This window comes from Delphinapterus leucas, chromosome 6, assembly GCF_059928025.1.
Source record: "Delphinapterus leucas isolate spDelLeu-1000000601 "Yukka" chromosome 6, BTC_Dleu_Yukka2, whole genome shotgun sequence".
NCBI lineage: Eukaryota > Metazoa > Chordata > Mammalia > Artiodactyla > Monodontidae > Delphinapterus > Delphinapterus leucas.
The window spans coordinates 73,971,912-73,998,577 of NC_143134.1; the positions used below are offsets into that span (position 1 = coordinate 73,971,912).

General features: G+C 39.1%; 1 protein-coding gene across 3 annotated transcripts in view; it reads right to left on the reverse strand.

The window, feature by feature from the left end:
* Positions 1-26,666, reverse strand: part of DOCK8 (dedicator of cytokinesis 8) — a 224,196-nt gene that overhangs the window by 176,965 nt on the left and 20,565 nt on the right. The gene's annotated exons all lie outside the window — the stretch shown is intronic.

The window sequence follows — 26,666 nt, forward strand, 5'->3', positions numbered from 1 at the left end:
CAGATACTTTTAGTGAAGTACATCTTTAAATTTAAAAGGCTACAAAATGAATTTCTGTGGCAAAATCTATATTTATATAATATATAATGTTATGTAATATATAATATACAGCTATAGATATATATAGCATATTATATATGTATTAATAATATTATACATTATTTATATATCTATAAATAATATTATCTATTATTTATATATCTATATCTATCTATCTCCATCCTTGCATATACATACATGCATACGTTTTGAGCAATGAATTCCTCAGAAGTTCATCATGCTGAGGTTTCAAAATAAATATTTCAAGTTTTAGAGTTTCTCATATTTTCCATCTCTTCTCATAAACAGACATGCCATAAATGTACAACTTCTGTAAAGATGATTCAACAGGTGGAAACATGACTACAAACAGAAGTTTGCCCCTATTAACAAGCTGTGGAACTTGTTTCTCCCTCACAGGGGAGGCCCAGATCCCTTTCACTTGGAAAATTCCTCTGCATACAGAAGAATATTTATTAGATGACTACAGTGTTTGAGGATTCCTGCAGCAAGCCTAGAGAAGAAGGATTACTCAGTGTCTTCAGTGATTCTCTAAGGGATCTCCTCCCCACAGCCCCCAGATATCACCTTGTAAGTTAGTCTTTCTCCTGCCATTATCACCACCTACTAGTGAGGCAGCATAATCACCTAAAAGAACACCTGTAAATACTGAGTGCTTTTTATTTGTAACTGGTTGTTAAAGAGGGGTTCTCCAGAAAAGTGTGTTGAGACATAAAGAAAAAGATCTAACATACGTAAACTGAAGTCCCGAAAGAAGAAGAGAGACATAACAGGAGCAGAAGTAACATTTAAAGAAAACTTGCTGACAAAAATAACCAAGACCAACGTTTGTAAAGCTCTACAAACACCAATCAGAATCAATACAGAATAAAGCAGAAACTAACACACCATTGTAAAGCAATTATACTCCAATAAAGATGTTAAAAAAAAAAGAATCAATACAGAGAAAAATCAAACCTAGACCCATAGTAGTAAAACTGCTGAAAATCAAAGAGAAATTTTAATTAATTAATTTATTTACTTATCTATTTATTTTTGGCTGTGTTGGGTCTTCTATGCTGTGTGCAGGCTTTCTCCACTTGCAGCAAGTGGAGGCTACTCTTCATTGTGGTGTGTGGGTTTCTCATTGTGGTGGCTTCTCTTGTTGCACAGCACAGGCTCTAGGTGCACAGGCTTCAGTAGCTGCAGCACGCGGGTTCAGTAGTTGCAGCACACGGGCCCTAGAGTGCATGGGCTTCAGTAGTTGTGGTGCATGGGCTCACTAGTTGTGGCCCGCGGGTTCAGTAGTTTGGCTCGTAGGCTCTAGAGTGCAGGCTCAGTAGTTGTGCTGCATGGGTTTAGTTGCTCTGTGGCATGTGGGATCTTCCCAGACCAGGGCTCGAACCCGTGTCTCCTGCATTGGCAGGTGGATTCTTTAATGACTGTGCCACCAGGGAAGTTCCCCAAAGAGAAATTTTAATGCTCTTAAAAAACATTTGGGGAAAACACACACTACCTTGGAAGTGGAACAGTAAGAGTAATAACTGAATTCTCAACTGAAAAAGTAAAGTCCAAAACCAATGCAATGTCAATCTTTAAAGGGTTGAAAGAAAACAACTACCAATATAGAATTTTCTACCCAGTGAAAATATCCTTCATAAATAAAGGATAAAGATTTCGTCAGATAAACAAAAACTGAGAGAATTTATTACCAACAGAGCCATACTAAAAGAAATAGTAAAGAGAGTTTTTCAGGCAGAAGGAAAGTGATCCCAGTTGGAAGCACAGAAGTGCTGAAAGCAATGAAGTGCCTCAAAAGGGTAAATATGTGAGTAAATCTAAATGATAATGACTGTAAAAAATAATGATAATAATGTGGAATTTAAAATATACATAGACTTAAAATACACATCAACGATTATATAAAAGGTGGGAGGGGTAAATGGAGTTCATATATTCTAAAGTTCGTGCATTGTCTATGAAATGATAAAAAACACTAATATTAGAATTTTAGTAAGTCAAGTATGGATTGTAACCTCTATGGAAAGAAGAGACAGATTGAAAAATAGAAAAAAAAAGTAGAAGCGTACATTTAAACTCAAATAAAGCCTTGAACACAGGACCTGAAACCATAAAAGTCCTGAAGAAAACACAGGTAATGAGCTCCTGGACATAGGCCTTGGCAATGATTTTTTTAATCTGACTCCAAAAGCCTAAGCAACAAAAGCAAAAATAAACAAGTGGGACTACATCAAACCAAAAAGTCTTTGAACAGTAAAGGAAACTATCAACAAAATGAAAAGGCAACCTGATGAATGGAAGAAAATATTTGCAAATCATATATCTGATAAGGGGCTAATATCCAAAAATATATAAAGAACTCATAGAACTCAACAGCAAAAAAAAAAAAATCAGATTTTAAAATGGGCAGAAGATCTGAGTAGACATTTTCCCAAAAAAAGGAAGGTACATGAAAAGATGCTCAACATCCTTAGTCATCAGGGAAACGCATATCAAAACCACAATGAGATAGCACCTCACATCTGTTAGAATGGCTGTTATCAAAAAGACAACAAATAAGTGTTGTCAAGGATGTGGAGAAAAGAGAACCCTTGTGCACTGTTGGTAAGAATGAAAATTCGTGCAGCCACTATGGAAAGCAGTATGGAGTTTCCTCAAAAAATTATGAATAGAGCTTCCATATGACCCAGCAATCCCACTTCTGGATATTTATCCAGAGAAAATGAAAACACTACTTCAAAAGGATATATGCAACCCCATTTTCACCACAGCACTATTTACAATAGCCAAGATATGGAAACAACCTAAGTGCCTATCAATGACTGAATGGATAAAGCAATTATACAGATACCCAGAACTGCACCCTGAAAGCATATCAGATATTCTTTATTCAGGTGAGAAAACTGAAATGCAGAATTATTTAACAACTATCCTAAGTCACACAGCCCAGGGTCTTGCTGCTCCAGCCTGGTGTCAGGCCTGAGCCTCTGAGGTCGGAGAGCCGAGCTCAGGACACTGGACCACCAGAGACCTCCCGGCCCCACGTAATATCAATTAATATGAGCTCTCCCAGAGATCTGTGTCTCAACGCTAAGACCCAGCTCCACCCAATGGCCTGCAAACTCCAGTGCTGGACACCCCATACCAAACAAAGAGCAAGACAGGAACACAGCCACACCCATTAGCAGAGAATCATACTAAGAGAATTACACTGCCTAATTAGCAGTATAATTAGCAGAGAATCATACTGCCTAAAATCATACTAAGTTCACAGACACCCCAAAACACACCACGAGATGCGGTCCTGCCCACCAGAAAGTCAAGATCCAGCCCCAACCACCAGAACACAGGCACCGGACCCCTCCACCAGAAAGCCTACCCAAGACACTGAACAAACCTCACCCACTGGGGGCAGACACCAAAAACAAGGGGAGCTACGAACCTAGAGCCTGCGAAAAGGAGACCCCAAATGCAGTAAGTTAAACAAAATGAGAAAACAGAGAAATATGCAGCAGATGAAGGAGCAACCCACCAGACCAAACAAATGAAGAGGAAATAGGCAGTCTACCTGAAAAAGAATTCACCGTAATGATAGTAAAGATATCCCAATCTTGGAAATAGAATGGAGAAAATACAAGAAACGTTTAACAAGGACCTAGAAGAACTAAAGAGCAAACAACAATGGTGAACACCACAATAAATGAAATTAAAAATTCTCTAGAAGGGATCAATAGCAGAATAACTGAGGCAGAAGAACGGATAAATGACCTGGAAAATAAAATAGTGGAAATAACTACCACAGAGGAGAATAAAGAAAAAAGAATGAAAAGAATTGAGGACAGTCTCAGAGACCACTGGGACAACATTAAACGTACCAACATTCAAATTATAGGGGTCCCAGAAGAAGAGAAAAAGAAAGGGTCTGAGAAAATATTTGAAAAGTTTATAGTTGAAAACTTCCCTAACATGGGAAAGGAAATAAGTCCAGGAAGCGCAGAGTCCCATACAGGGTAAATCCAAGAAAAAACACACCAAGACACATATTAATCAAACTATCAAAAATTAAATACAAAAAAAAATATTAAAAGCAGCAAGGGAAAAGTGACAAATAACATACAAGGGAATCCCCATAAGGTTAACAGTTGATCTCTCAGCAGAAACCCTGCAAGCCACAAGAGAGTGGCAGGACATATTTAAAGTGATGAAAGGGAAAAACCTACAACCAAGATTGCTCTACCCAGCAAGAATCTCGTTCAGATTCTATGGAGATATTAAAACCTTTACAGGCAAGAGAATTCAGCACCACAAAACCAGCTTTACAGCAAATGCTAAAGGAACTCTTCTAGGCAGGAAACATAGTAGAAGGAAAAGACCTACAAAAACAAACCCAAAACAATTAAGAAAATGGTAATAGGAACATACATATCTATAATTACCTTAAATATAAATGGATTAAATGCTCCAACCAAAAGACATAAACTGCCTGAATGGATACAAAAACAAGACCTGTACATATGCTGTCTACAAGAGACCCACTTCAGACCTAGGGACACATACACACTGTAAGTGAGGGGATGGAAAAAGATATTCCATGCAAATGAAATCAAAATAAAGCTAGAGTAGCAATTCTTATATCATATCAGACAAAAGAGACATTAAAATAAAGACTATTACAAGAGACAAAGAAGCACACTACATAATGATCAAGGGATCAATCCAAGAAGAAGATATAACAATTGTAAATATAGATTCACCCAACATAGGAGCTCCTCAATACTTAAGGCAAATGCTAACAGCCATAAAAGGGGAAATCGACAGTAACACAGTCATAGTAGGGGACTTTAACACCCCACTTTCACCAATGGACAGATCATCCAAAATGAAACCAAATAAGGAAACAAACCTTTAAATGATACAATAAGGTCCATTAAGATGGACTTAATTGATATTTATAGGACATTCCATCCAAAAACAACAGAATACACTTTCTTCTGAAGTACTCATGGAACACTCTCCAGGATAGATCATATCTTGGGTTACAAATCAGGCCTTGGTAAATTTAAGAAAATTGAAGTCATGTCAAGTATCTTTTCCAACCACAACGCTATGAGACTAGATATCAATTACAGAAAAAAAACTGTAAAAAATACAAATACATGGATGCTAAACAATATGCTACTAAATAACCAAGAGATCACTGAAGAAATCAAAGAGGAAATCAAAAAATACCTAGAAACAAATGACAGTGAAAACACGAAGGCCCAAAAGCTACCTGATGCAGCAAAAGCAGTTCTAAGAGGGAAGTTTATAGCAATACAATCCTACCTCAAGAAACAAGAAAAATCTCAAATAAACAACTTAACCCTACACCTAAAGCAATTAGAGAAAGAAGAACAAAATTAACCCCAAAGTTAGCAGAAAGAAAGAAATCATAAAGATCAGATCAGAAATAAATGAAAAAGAAATGAAGGAAATTATAGCAAAGAACAATAAAACTAAAAGCTGGTTCTTTGAGAAGATAAACAAAATTGATAAACCATTAGCCAGACTCATCAAGGAAAAAAGGAAGAAGAATCAAACCAACAGAATTAGAAATGAAAAAGGAGAAGTAACAACTGACACTGCAGAAATACAAAGGATCATGAGAGATCACTACAAGCAACTATATGCCAATAAAATAGACAACCTGGAAGAAATGGACAAATTCTTAGAAAAGCACAGCCTTCCAAGGCTGAACCAGGAAGAAACAGAAAATATAAAGAGACCAGTCACAAGCACTGAAACTGGGATTAAAAATCTTCCAACAAACAAAAGCCCAGAACCAGTTGGCTTCACAGGCAAATTCTATCAAACATTTAGAGAAGAGCTAACACCTATCCTTCTCAAGCTCTTCCAAAATATAGCAGAGAGAGGAACACTCCCAAACATTCTACGATGCCACCATCACCCTGATACCAAAACCAGACAAAGATGTCACAAAAAAAGAAAACTACAAGCCAATATCACTGATGAACATAGATGCAAAAATCCTCAACAAAATACTAGCAAACAGAATCCAACAGCACATTAAAAGGATCATACACCATGATCAAATGGGGCTTCTCCCAGGCATGCAAGGATTCTTCAATATATGCAAATCAATCAATGTGATACACCATATTAACAAATTGAAGGATAAAGACCATATGATAATCTCAATAGATGCAGAAAAATCTTTCGACAAAATTCAACACACATTTATGATAAAAGCTCTCCAGAAAGTGGGCATAGAGGGAACCTACCTCAACATAATAAAGGCCATATATGACAAACCCACAGCCAACATCATTCTAAATGGTGAAAAACTGAAACCATTTCCTGAAACCATTTTCCTGAAAAAGACAAGGGTGCCCACTCTCACCACTATTATTCAACATAGTTTTGGATGTTTTAGCCATGGCAATCAGAGAATAAAAAGAAATAAAAGGAATCCAAAATGGAAAAGAAGTAAAACTGTTTGCAGATGACATGATACTATACACAGAGAATCCTAAAGATGCTACCAGAAAACTACTAGACCTAATCAATGAATCTGGTAAAGTGGCAGGATACTAAATTAATGTACAAAAATCTCTTGCATTCCTATACACTAATGACTAAAAATCTGAAAGGGAAATTAAGGAAACACTCCCATTTACCACTGCAGCAAAAAGAATAAAATATCTAGGGGTAAACCTACCTAAAGAGACAAAAGACCTGTATGCTGAAAACTATAAGACACTGATGAAAGAAATTATAGATGGTACAAACAGATGGAGAGGTATACCATGTTCTTGGATTGGAAGAATCAACGTTGTGAAAATGACTATACTACCCAAAGCAATCTACAGATTCAGTGCAATCCCTATGAAACAAGCAGTGGTATTTTTCACAGAACTAGAACAAAAAATTTCACAATTTGTATGGAAACACAAAAGACCCCGAATAGCCAAAGCAATCTTGGGAAAGAAAAACGGAGCCGGAGGAATCAGGCTCCCTGACTTCAGACTATACTACAAAGCTACAGTAATCAAGACAGTATGGTACTGGCACAAAAACAGAAATATCAATCAAGAGACAGGATAGAAAGCCCAGAGATAAACCCATGCACCTATAGTCACCTTATCTTTGATAAAAGAGGCAAGAATATACAATGGAGAAAAGACAGCCTCTTCAATAAGTGGTGCTGGGAAAACTGGACAGCTACATGTAAAAGAATGAAATTAGAACACTCCCTAACACCATACACAAAAATAAACTCAAAATAGATTAAAGACCTAAATGTAAGGCCAGACACTATAAAACTCTTAGAGGAAAACACAGGCAGAACACTCTATGACATAAATCACAGCAAGATCCTTTTTGACCCACCTCCTAGAGAAATGGAAATGAAAACAAAAATAAACAAATGGGACCTAATGAAACTTAAAAGCTTTTGCACATCAAAGGAAACCATAAACAAGACGAAAAGACAACCCTCAGGATTGGAGAAAATATTTGCAAACGAAGCAACTGACAAAGGATTAATCTCCAAAATATACAAGCAGCTCAATAGCAAAAAAACAAACAACCGAATCCAAAAATGGGCAGAAGACCTAAATAAACATTTCTCCAAGGAAGATATACAGATTGCCAACAAACACATGAAAGGATGCTCAACATCACTAGTCATTAGAGAAATGCAAATCAAAACTACAATGAGGGGCTTCCCTGGTGGCACAGTGGTTGAGGGTATGCCTGCTAATGCAGGGGACATGGGTTCGAGCCCTAGTCTGGGAAGATACCACATGCCGCGAAGCAACTAGGCCCGTGAGCCACAACTACTAAGCCTGCGTGTCTGGAGCCTGTGCTCCGCAACAAGAGAGGCCATGACAGTGAGAGGCCCGTGCACCGCGATGAAGAGTGGCCCCTGCTTGCCACAACTAGAGAAAGCCCTTGCACAGAAACAAAGACCCAACACAGCCAAAAAAAAAAGAAAAAAAAAGACTACAACGAGGTATCACCTCGCACCAGTCAGAATGGCCATCATCAAAAAATCTACAAACAATAAATGCTGCAGAGGGCGTGGAGAAAAGGGAATCCTTTTGCACTGTTTGTGGGAATGTAAGTTGATACAGCCACTATGGAGAACAGTATGCAGCTTCCTTAAAAAACTAAAAATAGAACTACCATATGACCCAGCAATCCCACTACTGGGCATATACCCTGAGAAAACCATAATTCAAAAAGATACATGTATCACAATGCTCAATGCAGCACTATTAACAATAATCAGGAAATGGAAGTAACCTAAGTGTCCATTGACAGATGAATGGATAAAGAAGATGTGGCACATATATACAATGGAATATTACTCAGCCATAAAAAGAAACGAAATTGAGTTATTTGTAGTGAGGTGGATGGACCTAGAGTCTATCATACAGAGTGAAGTAAGTCAGAAACAGAAAAACAAATACCGTATGCTAACACATATATATGGAATCTAAAAAAAAAAAAGAGGTTCTCATGAAGCTAGGGGCAAGACAGAGATAAAGACGCAGACGTAGATAATGGACTTGAGGACACGGGGAGGGGGAAGGGTAAGCTGGGACGAAGTAAGAGAGTGGCATTGACATATATACACTACCAAATGTGAAATAGATAGCTAGTGGGAAGCAGCTGCATAGCACAGGGAGATCAGCTCGGTGCTCTGTGACCACCTAGAGGGGTGGGAGAGGGAGGATGGGAGGGAGACACAAGAGGGAGAGGATATGGGGATATATGTATACACATAGCTGATTCACTTTGTTATACAGCAGAAACTAACAACATTGTGAAGCAATTATACTGCCACAAAGCTGTTTAATAAAAAGAAATTATACACACACACATATACACACAGAGGAATATTATTCAGCCATAAAAAAGAATGAAATTTTGCCATTTGTTACAACATGGATAGATTTCAAGGGCATCATGCTAGATGAAATAAGTCAGAAAGAAAGAGAAGAAAAGACCACAGGATCTCCCTTATATGTAGAATCTAAAGAAAGACCACAGGATCTCCCTTATATGTAGAATCTAAAACAAACCAAACAACCAAGTTCATAGATACAGAGAACAGATTAGTGGCTGCCAGTGATGGGTGTGGGGTGAAAGAAATGGGTGAAGGGGGTCAAACGGTTGAAGAAATAGGACATCATACGCAGTTTCAAAGTATAGCAATGTTGTTAGGTCAGTGCCAGGTGATTTGCCTAAGTATAAACCTTTGTGTTCTTAATAGAAATGGACATCCACTTCAGAATTTTACCTGGGATTCATCTTGCTCATTTCTGAAAACCAGGAAAGAAACTGAAAACTGTAATGATTTATAACATACTGAGACTTTTATGTATAATGATCTCACTTACTCCTCAAAATAACCTAGGGAAATAGGTAGATAAGCTTTATCACCCTCATATTTGAGATAAGTTATGTAAGTTTTAGGAAGGAAAAGGCTCAAGAAAAAGAAAATAATTCAAATATATCAGTGATTACATTAAATATAACTAGGTTAAATTCTCCAATTAAAAGACAAACACCGTCAAATTACATTAAAAAGAACTATACGCTACAGAGCAGGAGAAAACTCTAATTAGAAAAAATACATGCACTGCAATGTTCACTGCAGCACTATTTACAATAGCCAAGACATGGAAGCAACCTAAGTGTCCACTGACAGATGAATGGATAAAGAAGATGTGGTACATACATACAATGGAATATTACTCAGCCATAAAAAAGAATGAAATAATGCCATTTGCAGCAACATGGATAGACATTATCATACTAAGTGAAGTACTCCAGACAGAGAAAGGTAAATATATGATATCACTTACACGTGGAATCTAAAATATGATACAAATGAACTTCTTTACAAAACAGAAACAGATTCACAGACATAGAAAGCAGGTTTATGTTTACCAAAGCGTAAAGGGAGTTGGGGAGGGATAAATTAGGAGTTTGGGATTAGCAGATACAAACTACTATATATAAACTAGATAAACAACAGTATATAAACTGAATTACTTTGCTGTACACCAGAAACTAACACAACATTGTAAATCAACTATATGTCAATTAAAAAAAAAAACCATATGCTACTTAACAAGAGTCATACTTTATTTTTAACAGATTTATTGAGGTATATTTGACAAGCAATATACTGCACATATTTAAGGTGTACTATTTGTAAGTTTAATGTAGATATACACCCATGAAACTATCACTGCAATCACAGTTTCCTCATGCTTCTTCTTAATCTTTCCCACTCGCTTCCCCTAGGTAACCTATTTGCATTTGGTCACTATAGACTAGCTTGCATTTTCTAGAATTTTATATAAATGGAATCAGATGATATATGTCTTTTTTGTCTGGCTTCTTTCACCTAGCATAATTATTTTAAGATCCATCTATGCTGTAGTGTATATCAGTAGTTCATTCCCTTTCATTACAGAGGAGTATTTCATTGCATAACTATACCAAAATCTGTTTATCCATTCACCTGTTGATGCACATTTGAGTTATTTCCAGGTTTTGGCTATTACAAATAAAGCTGCTATGAACATTCATGTGTAAGTCTTTATATGGACATAGTCTTTCATTTCTCTTGGGTAAATGCCTAGATGAACTGTTTACAAAGTCGTGGGAAAAAGTTATGCAAAAATAGCCAAGAGAAAGCTTGTGTAGCTATAGTAATACCAGACAAAAACGACTTTAAGGCAGACACATGACTATAAAGGTGACACTTCCTAAATGTTCAAGGATCAATTCACCAGAAAGATATAGCAATTATAAATATGTATATACCAAGTAATAAAGGCTCAAAATGCATAAAACAAAAACTGTAGAAGAGGAGAAATATCAAATCCACAATTATAGTGAAAGATTTTAACATACCTAATTCAGTAAGCAATAGAACATGTAGATTTTTAAAAATTAGAGATATATAGGATTTGAACATGATAAACTTGATCTAATTGACTTATATAGAAAACACAACATCTTATGACAAAGTACACATTCTTTTTGTGCACAGTGAACCATTTAGCAAAATTGACCACATACTGGGCCATAAACAAATCTCAACAAATTTCAAAGGTCAGAAATCATATAGAGCGGGTAGTCCAACACCAGAGTGGAATTAAACTAGAAATCAATGAAAACAAACTAGTTTTCTAAATAGTTGCTATTTTTGCCAATGGCATAATATTAAGCATCATCTCCTTTATGTTTCTGCACATAGGCTGAATAAATGGATTTTTCAAAACTGATTAAAAACTAAAAGAAAAAGAGAGAAAAATTATATATAATACCTAGACATAGCAATAGTTATAAACTATTCTATTTTTATTTTGAGTATATAATATTTTTGTATTTTTAAATATAAAAAGTATTAAAAAAGAGCACTGTAAAATGTTCCTCATAATTTTGTTTGCCAGTTATGCAGGTGCCCTCCCCATAGACAATCCACATAACAGTTTCCTGTGTACCTTTTGTGCATATAGAGTATACACACAAATACATGTATATATTCTTTCCTCCATTTTCTTTACACAAATGAGAACACAATACTTGAGATTCATCTATGTTGTAGTGTGGACCAATAGTTCATTCTTTTTTTTATGGAGCATTACATTGTGTATGGATATACTACAATCTGTTTATCCATTCATGGTTTATCCATTCATACCACAATCTGTTTATCCATCATCTGTTTATCATCCACTGGTGATCTGCATTTGCCTTTTTTCACTTAATAGGTAAGGACATAAGAATGCCTCATTCCTTCTACAGTTGCATATGTATTCTATTATATAGATTGGCAATAATTTCTCAACTAGTCTCTTTTACATATTTTTGTTGTTTCCAATTTTTTTATTTGAGGTACAATTGACATATAAAATTATATTCGTTTCCAGTATACAACATAATGATTCAGTATTTGTATGTACTGCAAAATGATCACCACAATAAGTCTAGTTAACATCTGTCAACATACGTAGTTACAAAGTTTTTTCTCGTGATGAGAACTTTTAAGATCTACTCTCTTAGAAACGTTCAAATATGCAACACAGCATTATTAACTATAGTCACCATACTGTACATTATATCCCCATGACTTATTTATCTTATAACTGGAAGTTTGTACTTTTGGACCCCCTTCACCAGTTTTGCTCACTCCCCACCCACTGCCTCTGACAATCACCAATCTGTTCTCTGTATCTATGGTTTGTTTTGTTTAGATTGCACATATAGGTGAGATCATATGGTATTTGTCTTTCTCTGACTTATTTCACTTAACATAATGCCCTCGAGACCTATCTATGTAGTCGCAAATGGCAACATTTAAAAATTTTTTGAGGGACTTCCATACTGTGTTCCAAATTGGCCACACCAATTTACATTCCTGTGTTGTTCCTATATTTTTGCCAACACAAATGACGTTCAGTAAATTGCACGTGTTAATTCATACATTTATAAATATATCTGTGGAATATAGTCCTAGAAGTGGAGTTGCTGGGTCAAAGGGTTTGTGTGTTTGTCCTTCATAGTATTTTACCAATTAATTCTCTAGCCAGCAATATAAGAGAACGTACAGAATGGTTCCATCAAATTTAAGGAATTAATGAATGAATTGGCTATTCTGCCTATTGTTATCTGCAACTATCCTGTAGAGTCAAGATCTGTTTATGTGATAAGAAAACCAAGGTCTTCAATGAGGAGCTTTTTTGCCTTTTGTGGACAGGAAGGTGTCATCTAACAAAGTTAATCCCTTCGTTTACAGGGCAACTGTAAAACTCAGGACTATATGGTTGGTTAACTTCCATCAGGCTGAAGATTTGGTCTAGATATACTGAGTTTGTGGTCCCAAGGAAAAGGACTCCAAGTGGTGGTCAAGTTGGCAGCTGGATAATCAGGTTGGAGCAGAATGATAGGTTAGGTTGCAGATGTAAATTTAGCCAGGTTTGAGCTAGGGGTTGTTTTTCCAGTAGGAGTGAGAGATCAATACCTCTCCACCTACGGTTTCTCACCCATCTCCCTAGCAACCCATCACCTAGATGGCTGTATGTGGTACCTGCAATGGTGTGGTCAGAATCTGTGGTCCTGGAGCGAAGCCACATAACCTAACTAAAGAGCAACTGAACCAACCTCTCAGTTCAAGCACAGTCATCCTTATGTTTTAGCTTTGAGTCCTCTTTGATGACTCTACTCTTTGAGAAAACCCAGGTAATAAGGGCTCTCAACAAGCTGTTCATAAAAGATCCTCAAAGCAGTGTCTGAACCACAGAAGAATTTATGGAATAAAATTTTGCCAAACTCATGAAATAAAAATAGATACGGTTCTAAATGTTGAGAAAAACTTCCCAGTTATTAGGACTGTGGAAAGTTGACACAGCCTTTTAGTGAGAACAGAAAACCATGCCACTATTTATCCAGTGTTTGCATGATGCCTGGCCCTGTGCTGAGCACTGATGCATGCCATCCCACTGAATCCACACAGCAACACTCTAAGCTGAATTTATCTTCTCAAATTTAACAAACGCAAAACTCAGGGCTAGAAATGTCTGGAGTCAGGATTTGAAACCAAGGCTATCTGACTGCAAAGACTGTGCTCTTAGTCACTATGATTATGTAAGCTCAAAAAGTGTATTTAAATTTAAGTGCACTATTAAAAAATATACAGAAGAAAAACCACTAGAAGGAAATACTATTTACAGTTGTATTAGAGAGGCAGGATAATAAAGGTTTTTCCCCTCTATTCTCTTTTCTTTTTCCAATGTGTCTGTACTGTAGTTGCCATAATCTTATAACAAATCATGTACACACACACACATTTTTAACCTCCCATGTGTCAACTTACTGAGTAATATAAATTCTTCTGCTGAGACACACAAGAAAGAACCTGAATATCTTAAGAGTCTCTTGAGGGCCCCCTTCACCATTATTATTTTGTTTCTAAGTCTCCTGCAACTTATAAATAAAACTGTGTTCTCAGTACACTTTGTTTAAGCCCTTGTATCCACTTCCTGATCTATCTGGATTCAGTTAAACTCAACAAACCTTTTTGGGTGCCACTGGTTTAAAAAAGCACCTCATTTCTCCACTCTGATCTGTGATTTATCTAAGTTATTTGTCCCAGTTCCTTCAGAAAGATCCTGAGAGCCCCCTGGCCTCTGCTACCCAAGGTAATTGCGGCTGTGAAGTTCAAATACCTTTTACCATAAGATAAAATGGGGCGATTTTAACTCCCTCCATTTTTGTGAGTTTCCTACATTAAGTGGAATTTAGTTTAATTTATTGAGGTGACTGAGAGAGAAAGTTTTGGTTTGCCCTTGAACACAGCCTCAATCTGTGCTGGACAAACGGACTGTAAGATTGGTTGTATCTTCTTGTGTGCCCTACATTGCAATGGTTCTCAAAGTGTGGTCCCCAGACCAACAACATTCCCCTGGGAATTTGTTAGAAATGCAAATTCTTGGACCTCATCCCAGACCTACTGAATCCTAAACTCCGGGGTGGGGCCCAGCAATCTGTGTTTTAACAAGCCCTCCAGGTGATTCTGATGCACCCTCAGGTCTGAGAACCGCAGGTCTCTTGTAGCAGACAAATCCCAGCTCTACCTGCCAGCCTTCCCTTGCCTTGTACTCATCCTCTCTCAGACTTTGGACTTTGCCATCTGATCACCCTTCCTCAGTCTAACTAACTCTGCCTAGCTAGTTAATTTGAAGATCAAGATTCTAACAGACATTCATTTAATGATGCTTAAATTCCTACATAGCCAGATTTAACTAAAACATGCCACTTTATACAAATTGTTAATGCACCCCAAAATAATCACCTTCCCCAATCCCTCTTCCCCAGTCCCAAACCATCTCCTCAAATTTTACTTTAGGGCTTCTCTGGTGGCGCAGTGGTTGAGAGTTCGCCTGCCGATGCAGGGGATACGGGTTCGTGCCCCTGTCCGGGAAGATCCCACATGCCGCGGAGCGGCTGGGCCCATGAGCCATGGCCGCTGAGCCTGCGCATCTAGAGCCTGTGCTCCTCAACGGGAGAGGCCACAATAGTGAGAGGCCCGCGTACTGCCAAAAAAAAATTATTTTAGATTGGAGGATGGGAACAGTGCTTCTTAAACCAAAGAAACTGCACCATTTCTAAGTTATTAAGCTACTAATAGTGAACTATTGTTTACTTTAGGAAAAAGCTCTGAATCGAGGGGCAGTGGAGACTAGAAGGGGGAATGTTTTGGAGAAAGAGCAAGGTGAGGAAAGATGCAGAATGAAGAGAATCTCTTGGTTGAGAAGAGTAGAAAGGAAAGATGAGATGTAAGCCCAGGAGTCCGACATTGATTTATTCTTTCAACAAATATTTATTGAGCACCTACCTGTTCAAGGTTCTACAGTGAGGGAAGCAGACAAAAGTCCCTGCCCTTAAGAAGCTGATACTTGAATGTGCAGTGATACCTGAGCTTCTGCACCATTAGTGGGTACCAAGCATTGCCCTGTTCAGTGATTTTTCAGCTCATGGGTTTCATGACAGTAGGTGTCTGAGGCAAGGGAATCTTTGGGTGCCTTCATGGGAGGGGAGGAGATGGCCAAAATGAGGGGAAATTGTTCAAAAAGGGAAGGCAACCAGTCTCATCTCAACTAAGCAAATCTAGCCTCTCAGAAAGCAAAGGAGGCTTCTAAATTTTATTTCTCCATAAGTTCCTAGTATCGTGCATATTCTATAAAGCCAAATCCATCCTCATAACACATCTCCCATGGGATAAGTAATACCCCCATTTTACAGAAAAGGACACTGAAATAGAGAAGAATTGGCTGACTGGGTCAAGTTCTGATGCAGAGCCTGTTCTGACCTAAAAAGTCAAGTCTTCCTCTCCCAGGTTTTTTTTTTTTTCTTGCTGAATGGGCATATTTACACTCACTTAGCTTTAGCAGTCATCCTATTCTGGAAGCAAGGCCCAGTCTTCCGCCATCATTTTCCAGGAAACCACCATGCCCTTTATCAATTTGCAAATATTCTTTCCTGCTGGCCTCGGGTAGAAAGAGCCTCGTTCTTGTGTTCCATCCACTATTTGCCATAAAAATCCTGAGGCTGTATCCTTAATAAAATTTCTATGTAGTTAGAAAAATAAGTTTTTATTCATCCCTTACTAAAGTCTTGGTCATGTTAGTGTGATATATGCAGAAGTAAAAGTCCCTTAAATTACTTCCTAATTGGGGATGTATGTATATGTATAGCTGATTCGCTTTGTTATAAAGCAGAAACTAACACACCATTGTAAAGCAATTACACCCCAATAAAGATGTTTAAAAAAAAGTTATTACAAAAATAAATAAATACATATTCGTATTCACCCTCAAAAAAAAATTACTTCCTAATAACTGCGAGCATATTCTGTGCACTAAAGAGTTATTTAAGATGACAGTTATTAGAGTATTTGCTTTGTCAAAATCTCAAAGCCTGAGTTATGGACCAAGAAGTATTTTAAGTCAAGAATACTGGCTAAAAACACTAGCTCATCTAATTTTGGGGGGAAGAGATTTCTTTTATTTTTTTTGGCCACGCTACGCGGCATGCAGGATCTTAGTTCCCCAACCAGGAATCATGGAGTCCTAACCACTGGATGGCCAGGGAATTCCCGGGAAGAGGTTTCTTATGTGCTATTTCCCCCGTGTGCAATATTAGAACAATGATACTATAATTACTGTATAAAAGTATAGCAAAATTTATACTACTGGGTATATTCTTAATACTGAGAAATAAGAAGAGACCAGAGGACATGCATGGTAAAGTTACATGAACTTTTTTTAAAGAGACAAATGGGAAAAGTAAGGATTGTATATAAAGAAATTTCTTTCTTCCTCCATTAATTGATGATTCTTTCTTATTACTTGTCTTAAAGTCAAAACAGTCCAAAGAGTCTCAAAATAATAAGGATGACCTAAAGACATTCTGTCTAGATGCCTAGAAAATTATGCAAAATATTTATAATTGGGCACATGTGTGACAATCTTTCCTTTTATGTATTGAGACTTTTTTCTTTTTCTTTTTTTAGAAAACTTTAATAAAAAATTTTCTGGTATTCAAGTTAATAACATAAAACAAGGCTAACTTGACCAAACTGAACACCTCCTTTGCTGCCTCTGTCCTGGAATCCTTTTTCTTCCAGCTGTGAGCCTCAAACTTAAGTGTACATAAGAATCAGCTAGGAAACTGGTAAACAGTGCAGGTGTCTGGGCCCCACCTCCAGAGATTCCGATTCATGAGTCTGAGCAATGCCAGAATCTGCGCTTTCAACAGCCTCAGGGGTTCAGATGCTGTCCCTCTAGGCACACTTTGAGAACAGGAAGGACTGCCTCATGACCTCAAAGCCAATGGAAAACCTGACAGAGAAACTTAGCTTGCTATTAGACCAACCACTAAATCTCAGGTAATAATTCATACTTGGTGCTCACTCAGACAGAACTAGGAGGAGAATGTGTGTCTCTGTGGTCCAATCTGTAATTTCCCACTTCCTCCAGCAGGGGAATGATTTTATCCACAAGGCAATAAGGTCAAGGTTCCCAGGATAACCTACGTAAATATTTTCCTCCTCACCCTATGTAAACAAGTTCAGGGCTTTAGATTACAAACGTTAAGAAAGAGAAAAGAGAAAGGAGAAACGATGGAAAAGGAGGATTTTTTACAGGAAAAAAAATAACAGAAAGTTTATATGGCTCACATAAGTGGGATGGACTGCAGTGTAAATGCTGCATAATTATAGGGTCTGCTTCAGAAGGCATGTACTCAGCTAAGCCAGAATATTGGCCAGTAACCAAATAGTAAGAGTTGGGAATTATTCATTTTCTGGCCTCATATTTTCTGCAGAGTCCATGAGCATTTAAAAGGACGCTCTTGCTCAGAAATCTCAATCCACACCAAGTGATGGCATGGAATTGCATGTCCCAGTGAGATTCCTGATGACCAAATTCTTCTTCAGTCACCCCTATGTCTGCCAAGGGTTTGCAAATTCTACTCTGGGTGTGGCTATTACATTAAGAAGTATCTTACTGTTGATGCCATGGTTCCTATTAAACTGCTATCCTATGCAGTTCCCAGTGATTAAATACACAAGGAAAAGCATTTTCCTGAAAATAGCTTTATTTTTGAACTTTGACAAAGGAATAACTCTTAGCTTTAACTTCCTACAGTTCTAGAACACTTTGTGTTTTAAAAGTCTCTTGCGGCTTCCCTGGTGGCGCAGTGGTTAAGCATCTGCCTGCCAATGCAGGGGACACAGGTTTGAGCCCTGGTCTGGGAAGATCCCACATGCCGCGGAGCAACTATCCCCGTGCGCCACAACTACTGAGCCTGCGCTCTAGAGCCCATGAGCCACAACTACTGAGCCCGCGTGCCACAACTACTGAAGCCCGTGCACCTAGAGCCTGTGCTCCGCAACAAGAGAAGCCACCGCAATGAGAAGCCCGTACACCGCAAAGAAGAGTAACCCCCACGCGCCGCAACTAGAGAAAGCCCACGCACAGCTACGAAGACCCAACGCAGCCAAAAAAAAAAAAGTCTCTTGCATTTGAACACATCTCAAAATCTTGGCCACACCCACCCTCTTTGTTCAAAGCATGAGTATGCAGTTATAATTCCTGAAAATGTTCAAATGCCTTTGTACTAGGTGACTGCACAAAACATGGTAGGGGGGAAGTTACTACATGGTATTAACATGAATGAGATTTCGGAAACAAAAAAATCTAAAACAAGTTTCTGACATGAAGCCACCGCACCTAGCGGAGAGGCCACGTAATGGGCACAGAGCCAAATTCACACAGCCCATCCTGTAGCCAAATTCACACAGCCCATCCTTTTAGTCAAGGGCAAGGTGTTCCCACAAGAAGGCTGCTGAACATGTCTCCAGCTCTGCTAATATCTAATTTTGGCACAACTTTTAGAGCCCTACTAAGGCTCACCTTCCCTGTCCAAAGCCTCACTGCCTATAGGCACGAGCAGTCAACAACACTCAGGGAGTCAAGGGACAAGTCAGCAAGCAGCGAGGGTGATCCACTGGCTAAAGCTAACAAGCCTTGCAAGCAGCAAAGCTGGGACGAGAATTCAGTTCTCTTAGTGCTCAAGAAAGTCAGCTGCGGTCTTTTTCTTCTTAAGAAAGTTGCTTTAAGGAGGCACAACGGGCATACATCAATGTGTTATGATTTAAAGGGGGCAAAAATACCTGACCAACTTGCTGTACTTGTAATTTCCGCCACTTCTAAAGCATTATAGGAAGTGTTTCACTGGGTTGAAATGATTAGTCACTTGAGAGAATAATATATCAATGAAACCTAGTATTACGTCAGGTCCCTATATTGGCTTAATCTATTTCCTCTACTCTCATACAGGGACACTGAGGAAATGGAGCCCAGACCATCCCACGGGGGCCTAGGGCAGGGGTCCCCAGCCCCAGGGCCATTAGGAACCGGGCCGCAAAGCAGGAGTGCCAGCGAAGCTTCATCTGCCACTCCCCACCGCTCGCATGACCACCTGAACTATCGCTCGCATTCTCGCCTGAACCATCTTCCCCCCTACCTCTCGTCTGCGGAAAAACTGTCTTCTAGGAAACCAGTCCCTGGTGCCAAAAAGGTTGGGGACCGCTGGCCTAGGGGACTGAGGAAGATAACGAGTCCCAAAAAGCAATGGTGGGACTGGGGGGTCCAGTCCTCTTCCAGGAGGGATGGAGAGTAAAGAAGGTAAAAATCAGGTTTTCAAGGCTAGTCTCAGACTAATGCATTTTAAATCAAACCCTCATCCCAGGGACAGAACAAAGCACACAGGGACACTCTAAGACCTTGGGGGCACTCTAGGATCAACTTTGTCCATTTTCCAGTTTTCCTTAGATTAGGAAATAACAAGGTAGTTTAAATGCATGTTGGCTAGGAATAAAAGTCAATGATAAGCCTTGCCCTAATTTTTGCAAGTAAGTCTACATAGGATTTTTTTTTTTTTTTTTTTTTTTTTGCAGTACGCGGGCCTCTCACTGTTGTGGCCTCTCCCATTGCGGAGCACAGGCTCCGGACGCGCAGGCTCAGTGGCCATGGCTCACGGGCCCAGCCGCTCCGCGGGCATGTGGGATCTTCCCGGACCGGGGCATGAACCCGTGTTCCCTGCATCGGCAGGCGGACTCTCAACCACTGCGCCACCAGGGAAGCCCAGGATTTTTTTTAAATAAAAAAAATCAAATAAGAAATTTACCTTCAATATCCTGATGCTAACTTATATAGTAATCATTTTCTAACAAGTGATAACCTTGGATCAAATCCTGCTGCATCACCTATTAATTGTGTGATTTGGGGCAAATCAGTTGACCTTCTAAACATGGTGGTGTCGGCAGACGTATAGAGACAAAGAGGACGCCAAAAGCAGAAATTGTAAAGCAGTAGAAGCCATAGGTGAGCAGAAGCCATGAAATGAAAAGATGTCAATGGTTCTAGTAGAGGAGGAAGGAGGAGTGGATAAAGAAAAGAAGGAAAGAGGGATACCCTGAGTCCCAAATCTGTCAGGCTACAAGAAATGCCATTTGCAGGTTGTAGGAATTCAGCCCCTATTTGGCTCCATAGCTGGGTGCCTTGTGCAGTGAGCAACCTGAACAGCCTTACATGGAGGCCCTGGGCCCGTAACTAGTAGTAGGGATTGGCACTAACCTTGGCAAACCTGAGATCGCAGACCCATCTGGAGAAGTGAGGGACTACTTTGCTCCAGGCCATCATCGGAGTAACATGCCTAGTGTTACTGGAAATCTGAATTTTCATATGAAATCTACAGTTTGTAAGTATTGGCAAGAGAAAAAAAACAAAACATTTCCCTTGGATCTGCTGACCTAATGTGCTAAGTAGTTTCCTGTTCTCCTTACTTTGTGTCGTATCCTTAAAATAATTCACTATTAACAGGTAACTTGGTCATTCACCATTACCAGAGGTAATTAGTATCCATAATCCTTGTAACCTAGAAAAGCTTACAATTGCTACAATTATAAGGCTAGCTCACACTTATTGAGTGCTTACTGTTTGACAGGAACTGCTTTAATTAGCCCACTTAATCCTCACAACAACCCTATGAGATAGGTATTATCTTCACCTTACAAATTAGAAAACTGAGGCCAACAAAGGTTAAGAAACTTGCATAACATAATTGCTCTAAGAGTTAAATTTCTGGCATTTTCCTGTTCCAGCAGCTTAGCAATGGAAAGCCCAGCATGTGAAAGCTTTCTGAAGAAGGGATATTAAACCTTACACCTGACTATGGAAAAGAACAGGTTTTAGCTTGTCATTGAGACTTTGAACCCAGCTCCAACATCATTAATCCTTCCACAGTAAGCAGTCTTGGAATACGTTCCAAAGGTAATTCAAATACATTTAGCAATGGTAAAAGATTTAAGATCAACTACTGAAGGTTGATTTTTCATCAACTATGATTCTCTTTTTTTGTGTAGAGTTTTGTCTCTTCATGTTTCACCAAGGAACAAATCTCAAACACATGAAAAGTGAAGCCCTTTGAAATCCAAAATCTGTTAATGCACTAAATATTGTGGGGGGATGTGGAATGGAGAAGGCAGAAAAGGTTCCTGGAACAGAGATGTTATTCAAGATCTTTCCTCATCAGTGATTCATACACGATCTTAACCAGCACTCTCCATCTCCAGACTCCTCACTACTTCCTAGAAACTTGCTCAACTCAGTTCCATCAGAAAAGAAAACCTTCCCTTCATCCTCAAGCTCCCTATCTCTCCCCTTCCCCTGACCATCCAGCCTCCCCTTCCGCCACCCCCTCCCATCCTTAATCCAGTGCTCTCAGGCTTCCGTGCAGAAGCTGCCCTTGATACACTGGGCAGCCAGTGACCTCTTTCCAGTCCTGTTCTAACTTGACCTTTCTGTTGCATCACACACTGTTGACCTTCTCCATCCTTCATGAGAACCCTCCCTGGAATTATACACATACTACCAACTCTCCGAGTCAAATGTCCTTAGTTTTTTAAACTGGTTTTCCTCCCCCTTTCTGTCCTTTAGATGTTGTTAATTCCCAACTGGTAGTACTTGAATAAATTTGGGATTGAGAGGAAAAGGATCAGCAGCTGATCCAGGTAAGTAAATCTTATTCCTCAAATACGGGGAAGCATTAAATTGAAGAAAAACAGGGGAGAATCCCAGCAGTGAAAACCCCAATGTTATGTGGTATTAGAGGGTCCTGCTGTGATGAGTCTATTGGGAATATTTTCTGCAGAGCAGATAAATTATACTAAATGGTCTTTTCTCAAAGGAAATCAGTTAATTGTTTCATTCCTTCAAGAGCCAATGTCAAAGTTGTTGAGCTCAAAATTGCCCAGTTTGATCATTTGGCCCACATGGAAACTTTTTCCCTAAAGAATGCAGAATGGAATTTCTATAAAGCAATCAATTTATCCTCTTTTGCCCAACTGAAAGCAGTAGCGCATGAGCCTTGACTGTTTCCTGTCAGTTTAATAATAAACAACCCAGCCCTCTCTTGCCCTCTCATCTTGAACCGCACATGCTCCTAAAGATATGGTAAACACTTGTGTCAGGACATAATGACAACTTAAAAGATCCTTAGTGTGTGGAATACAGTCAGGAAGATCAGATGATGACAAGCTGTGGTTTCTCCTTACAAAGCCGATGTTCTAAAATAAGAGAGAGGGCCTTTGGGCCAATGGCAACTTTATGAAGCTTTCAGGGTGTTATGAATTGTTTTGATGCTATAATTAAAAGTAACAGAATATACGTAGAAAGGCCAAAAATGGCATGGCAGATGTGATACACTGTAACCAGCCAGGAACAGAGAAGAAAGGTTTGATGTTATATATTGTTTTTGAAGGGATGTTTATTGAGGCTGTCAGATCGGTGCTGACAGTATATAAAACATCACTGACTGCTCTTTTTTCATTTACCTGCCTGGAAAAATAGATGGCAGTCAGAGGCAGGCTAAGACTTGGATGGTGACTTATCTTTGTACTGCTTTAAAGAGGCTACTGTCGGAGAGTAAAACTCACCGTGACAAATTTGGGATGTGAATACTCTGGTGTAGGCAGTTCTATCCCCAAAAGTCATGCCATAGAGCTATTTCTGGACATGAAAGCTTGCCATTTCCTGGCACTGGCCCAAGATCCTGGGCAACTTCCCAGCAGTCCTTTGCCTCTAGCTTCACCCCATCCTGTGAGGTCCCAGGTAACAGAAGTGTATACAGCAGTGACAACAGTTACAAACACAACCAGGTACAAAGAGAGAAATGAGAAGATGGGGCATTGGGTCCAACCTGGGAAGGCATGACCTCCCTGCTACCTGCCTAGAGTGGAGGTATAAACTGCATTCAGTTCTGCCCTCACCTCATTCTGTCCTTTAGAATGAAGTAACAGTATCAGGCTACAAATGCCCATCCATAAGATTATGATGTTTCTGGAAAGTCCCATTTTCCAGAGTTAGTTCTGCTTCCCCAGGCAGTGACCCTGCATTTGGTAATAACTTTATCTCAGCAAAAATGCAACTAGCTCTATGAGCAATAACCCACTGCATGCTTACCAGCCACAAACCAATTCACATTGAAGGACGGATCAGGTAAGGGGAGGTTTTGAAGGTGGCTGGGGGAGAAGAAGAAAGACAGGTACAGATAGAGAGAGCCCTTGCAGACCATGTCTGGATCAGAATCTCAGAACATGCTAGAAGTGGGTGGAGCCAGGGGCGGATGGAATAGGAAGCTGGAGAATCTAAACCAACATCACTTATGTCTCAATTTTCCCCAGGCCCTGATAACTGAATCAGAGAAAAGGGGGAAAAAAGAGCACCCGATGTAAGTGAATGGTATTTCTTTGAAAGGAAGAAATATAAAATTGACCAAGTAAATCTGGTAATGAGTCAGGCCATAAGATGACAGAAGGGGCAATGCTAGTGTTTTGTATAAAAGGCACAGGTCAAGGAAAGCATGGGGAAAAATAGCCAAGCAAGAGAACCAAGGGCTCCCTTCTGGGGCTCTAGGGACACAAGCCCAGAGGGGAGAGTGAGTGTGGCAGCATGTAACACCTCAGTGTCAGTGTCCCCCAGAAAAGCCACCTCACGTGAGGCCCCAGCCCACCAGATTACTATACCAAACACAAGACTCTTTTTCTTGAAGGTATGGAAGAACTTCAACACAAAGTTTGCACAGGTTGCTTGTTCAACTCTGTTTCTTTTTTTAATTTATAGAGGAACAGAAAATAACTTTTTAATATACTTTACATGGAGGCGACAGAATGGAATTAGAAATATTTCAGTTTATTTATAAACAATAATACTATCAACAGAAGTTAAGCTTGGAAATATTTATTTCCCCAGAGACTGCCACACTTTTGAAACAACGATTTCTCTGCCATAAAACAAATTTGAATATTTTAAAAATGACAAATAGGCACCATAAAAGATCCCCTGTCAAAAATACCCTTCTTGGGCTTCCCTGGTGGCACAGTGGTTAAGAATCCGCCTGCCAGTGCAGGGGACACGGGTTCAAGCCCTGGTCCGGGAAGATCCCACATGCCGTGGAGCAACTAAGCCCATGCGCCGTAACTACTGAGCCTGCGCTCTAGAGCCCACAAGGCACAACTACTGAGCCCGTGTGCCACAAGTACTGAAGCCCATGTGCCTAGAGCCCGAGCTCCAAAACAAGAGAAGTCACTGCAATGAGAAGCCCGCGCACTGCAACGAAGAGTAGCCCCCGCTCGCTGCAACTAGAGAAACCCCGCGTGTAGCAACGAAGAACCAAAGCAGCCAAAAATAAATTAATTAAATAAATTTTTAAAAAATACCCTTCTTGATTAAAAGATTAGAAAATTCATGTAAATTCTACAGGCTCATTAACTTGCCGTATCTGATTAATTTTCAAATTGTGGAAGCAGTGAAAAGACATAAAATAGCAATTCATAATGTTTCTCCAGCTGACAAAGAGACATTAAAAAACAAACAGCATAGCCAGGACACGGAAGCAACCCAAGTGTCCATCGACAGATGAATGGATAAAGAAGATGTGGCACATATATACAATGGAATATTACTCAGCCATAAAAAGAAACGAAATTGAGTTATTTGTAGTGAGGTGGATGGACCTAGAGTCTGTCATACAGAGTAAAGTAAGTCAGAAAGAGAAAAACAAATACCGTATGCTAACACATACATATGGAATCTAAAAAAAAAATGGTCATGAAGAACGGGAATAAAGACGCAGACCTACTAGAGAATGGACTTGAGGACACGGGGAGGGGGAAGGGTAAGCTGAGACAAAGTGAGAGAGTGGCATGTACATATATACACTACCAAATGTAAAACCGACAGCTAGTGGGAAGCAGCTGCATAGCACAGGGAGATCAGCTTTGTGACCACCTAAAGGGGTGGGATAGGGAGGGTGAGAGGGAGGGAGACGCATGAGGGAAGAGATATGGGGATATATGTATATGTATAACTGATTTACTTTGTTATAAAGCAGAAACTAACATACCATTGTAAAGCAATTATACTCCGATAAAGATGTTAAAAAGAAAGAAAGAAAGAAAGAGAGAAAATATAAAACAAACAGCAAATTCAAATTAATAGTATGATAAATAAGGAAATGTACTTCTTTCGATACATCAGGTGTGAATGACAATTTATGCAGTATTATATTCTATTTTGGTTGTAAGTATAAAAATATTTTTATTAAGCATCAAAAGGAAAATATTCAGGTCATATAAAACCTTTTAAACACTCAATATTCACATGTGATCTTCAATGCCAATTAGGAGACACTAAATTGAATGCTCAAAGAGAAAAAATACTAGTAAATTTCATTTTTTTCTGTGGCACCTCCATCTAGTTTATCTAACTTACTTGGACTTGTTGAAGGTCTTATTTTAAAACTGGTAAATTACCTGTGAATTACATGTCCACAATCTTGGGATTCCACAGCAAGACCACTTAGAAAAGTGGAATCATTTTATAGGTATATTCTAAAGGTTTCAAATATATATTTGTCCTTTCTTCCACCATAAGAAAGAATCCCTTAAGTATTCCTACAGTCCATTTCCTCTGCCTCTCCTGCCTCTGTCAGATAAAAAGTAGGTCAAGAAACCACATTTTTTTGTGTGCCCTTTTTAGTTGTTTTGTTTGCTTGCCTAAATTGTCTGAAAAATCATCTCAAAGACCCATATCCCTTGGTCTAGTGAGTCTGAAGTTTTAACATCCACATCTTGGTGCTAGCCAACGAATATTGGCTTCTCTGCCAATGACCTGGAATTGTGTAGGTATCAGAGATATTTGGGAAAATGCCTGATACTTTGCAACGGAGTAGATGCTTCAAGATATCAGTTTCTTTCTTTAGTCACAGCAGTACAGCAAATGGAGCCAACCTATGGTAGGGAGTAGGGTAGGGTCAGCCTCACTGGGGTCCTATGGAGAGAACCCTTCAGTTTCTTCACTGTTTTTCAAGATGCCTAATGATTTCATCATTAGAGATGTATTATAAATACTTTGAGAGCCGCCTTTTTTAAAAAAGCAAGTACCCTGGAAGGCTAA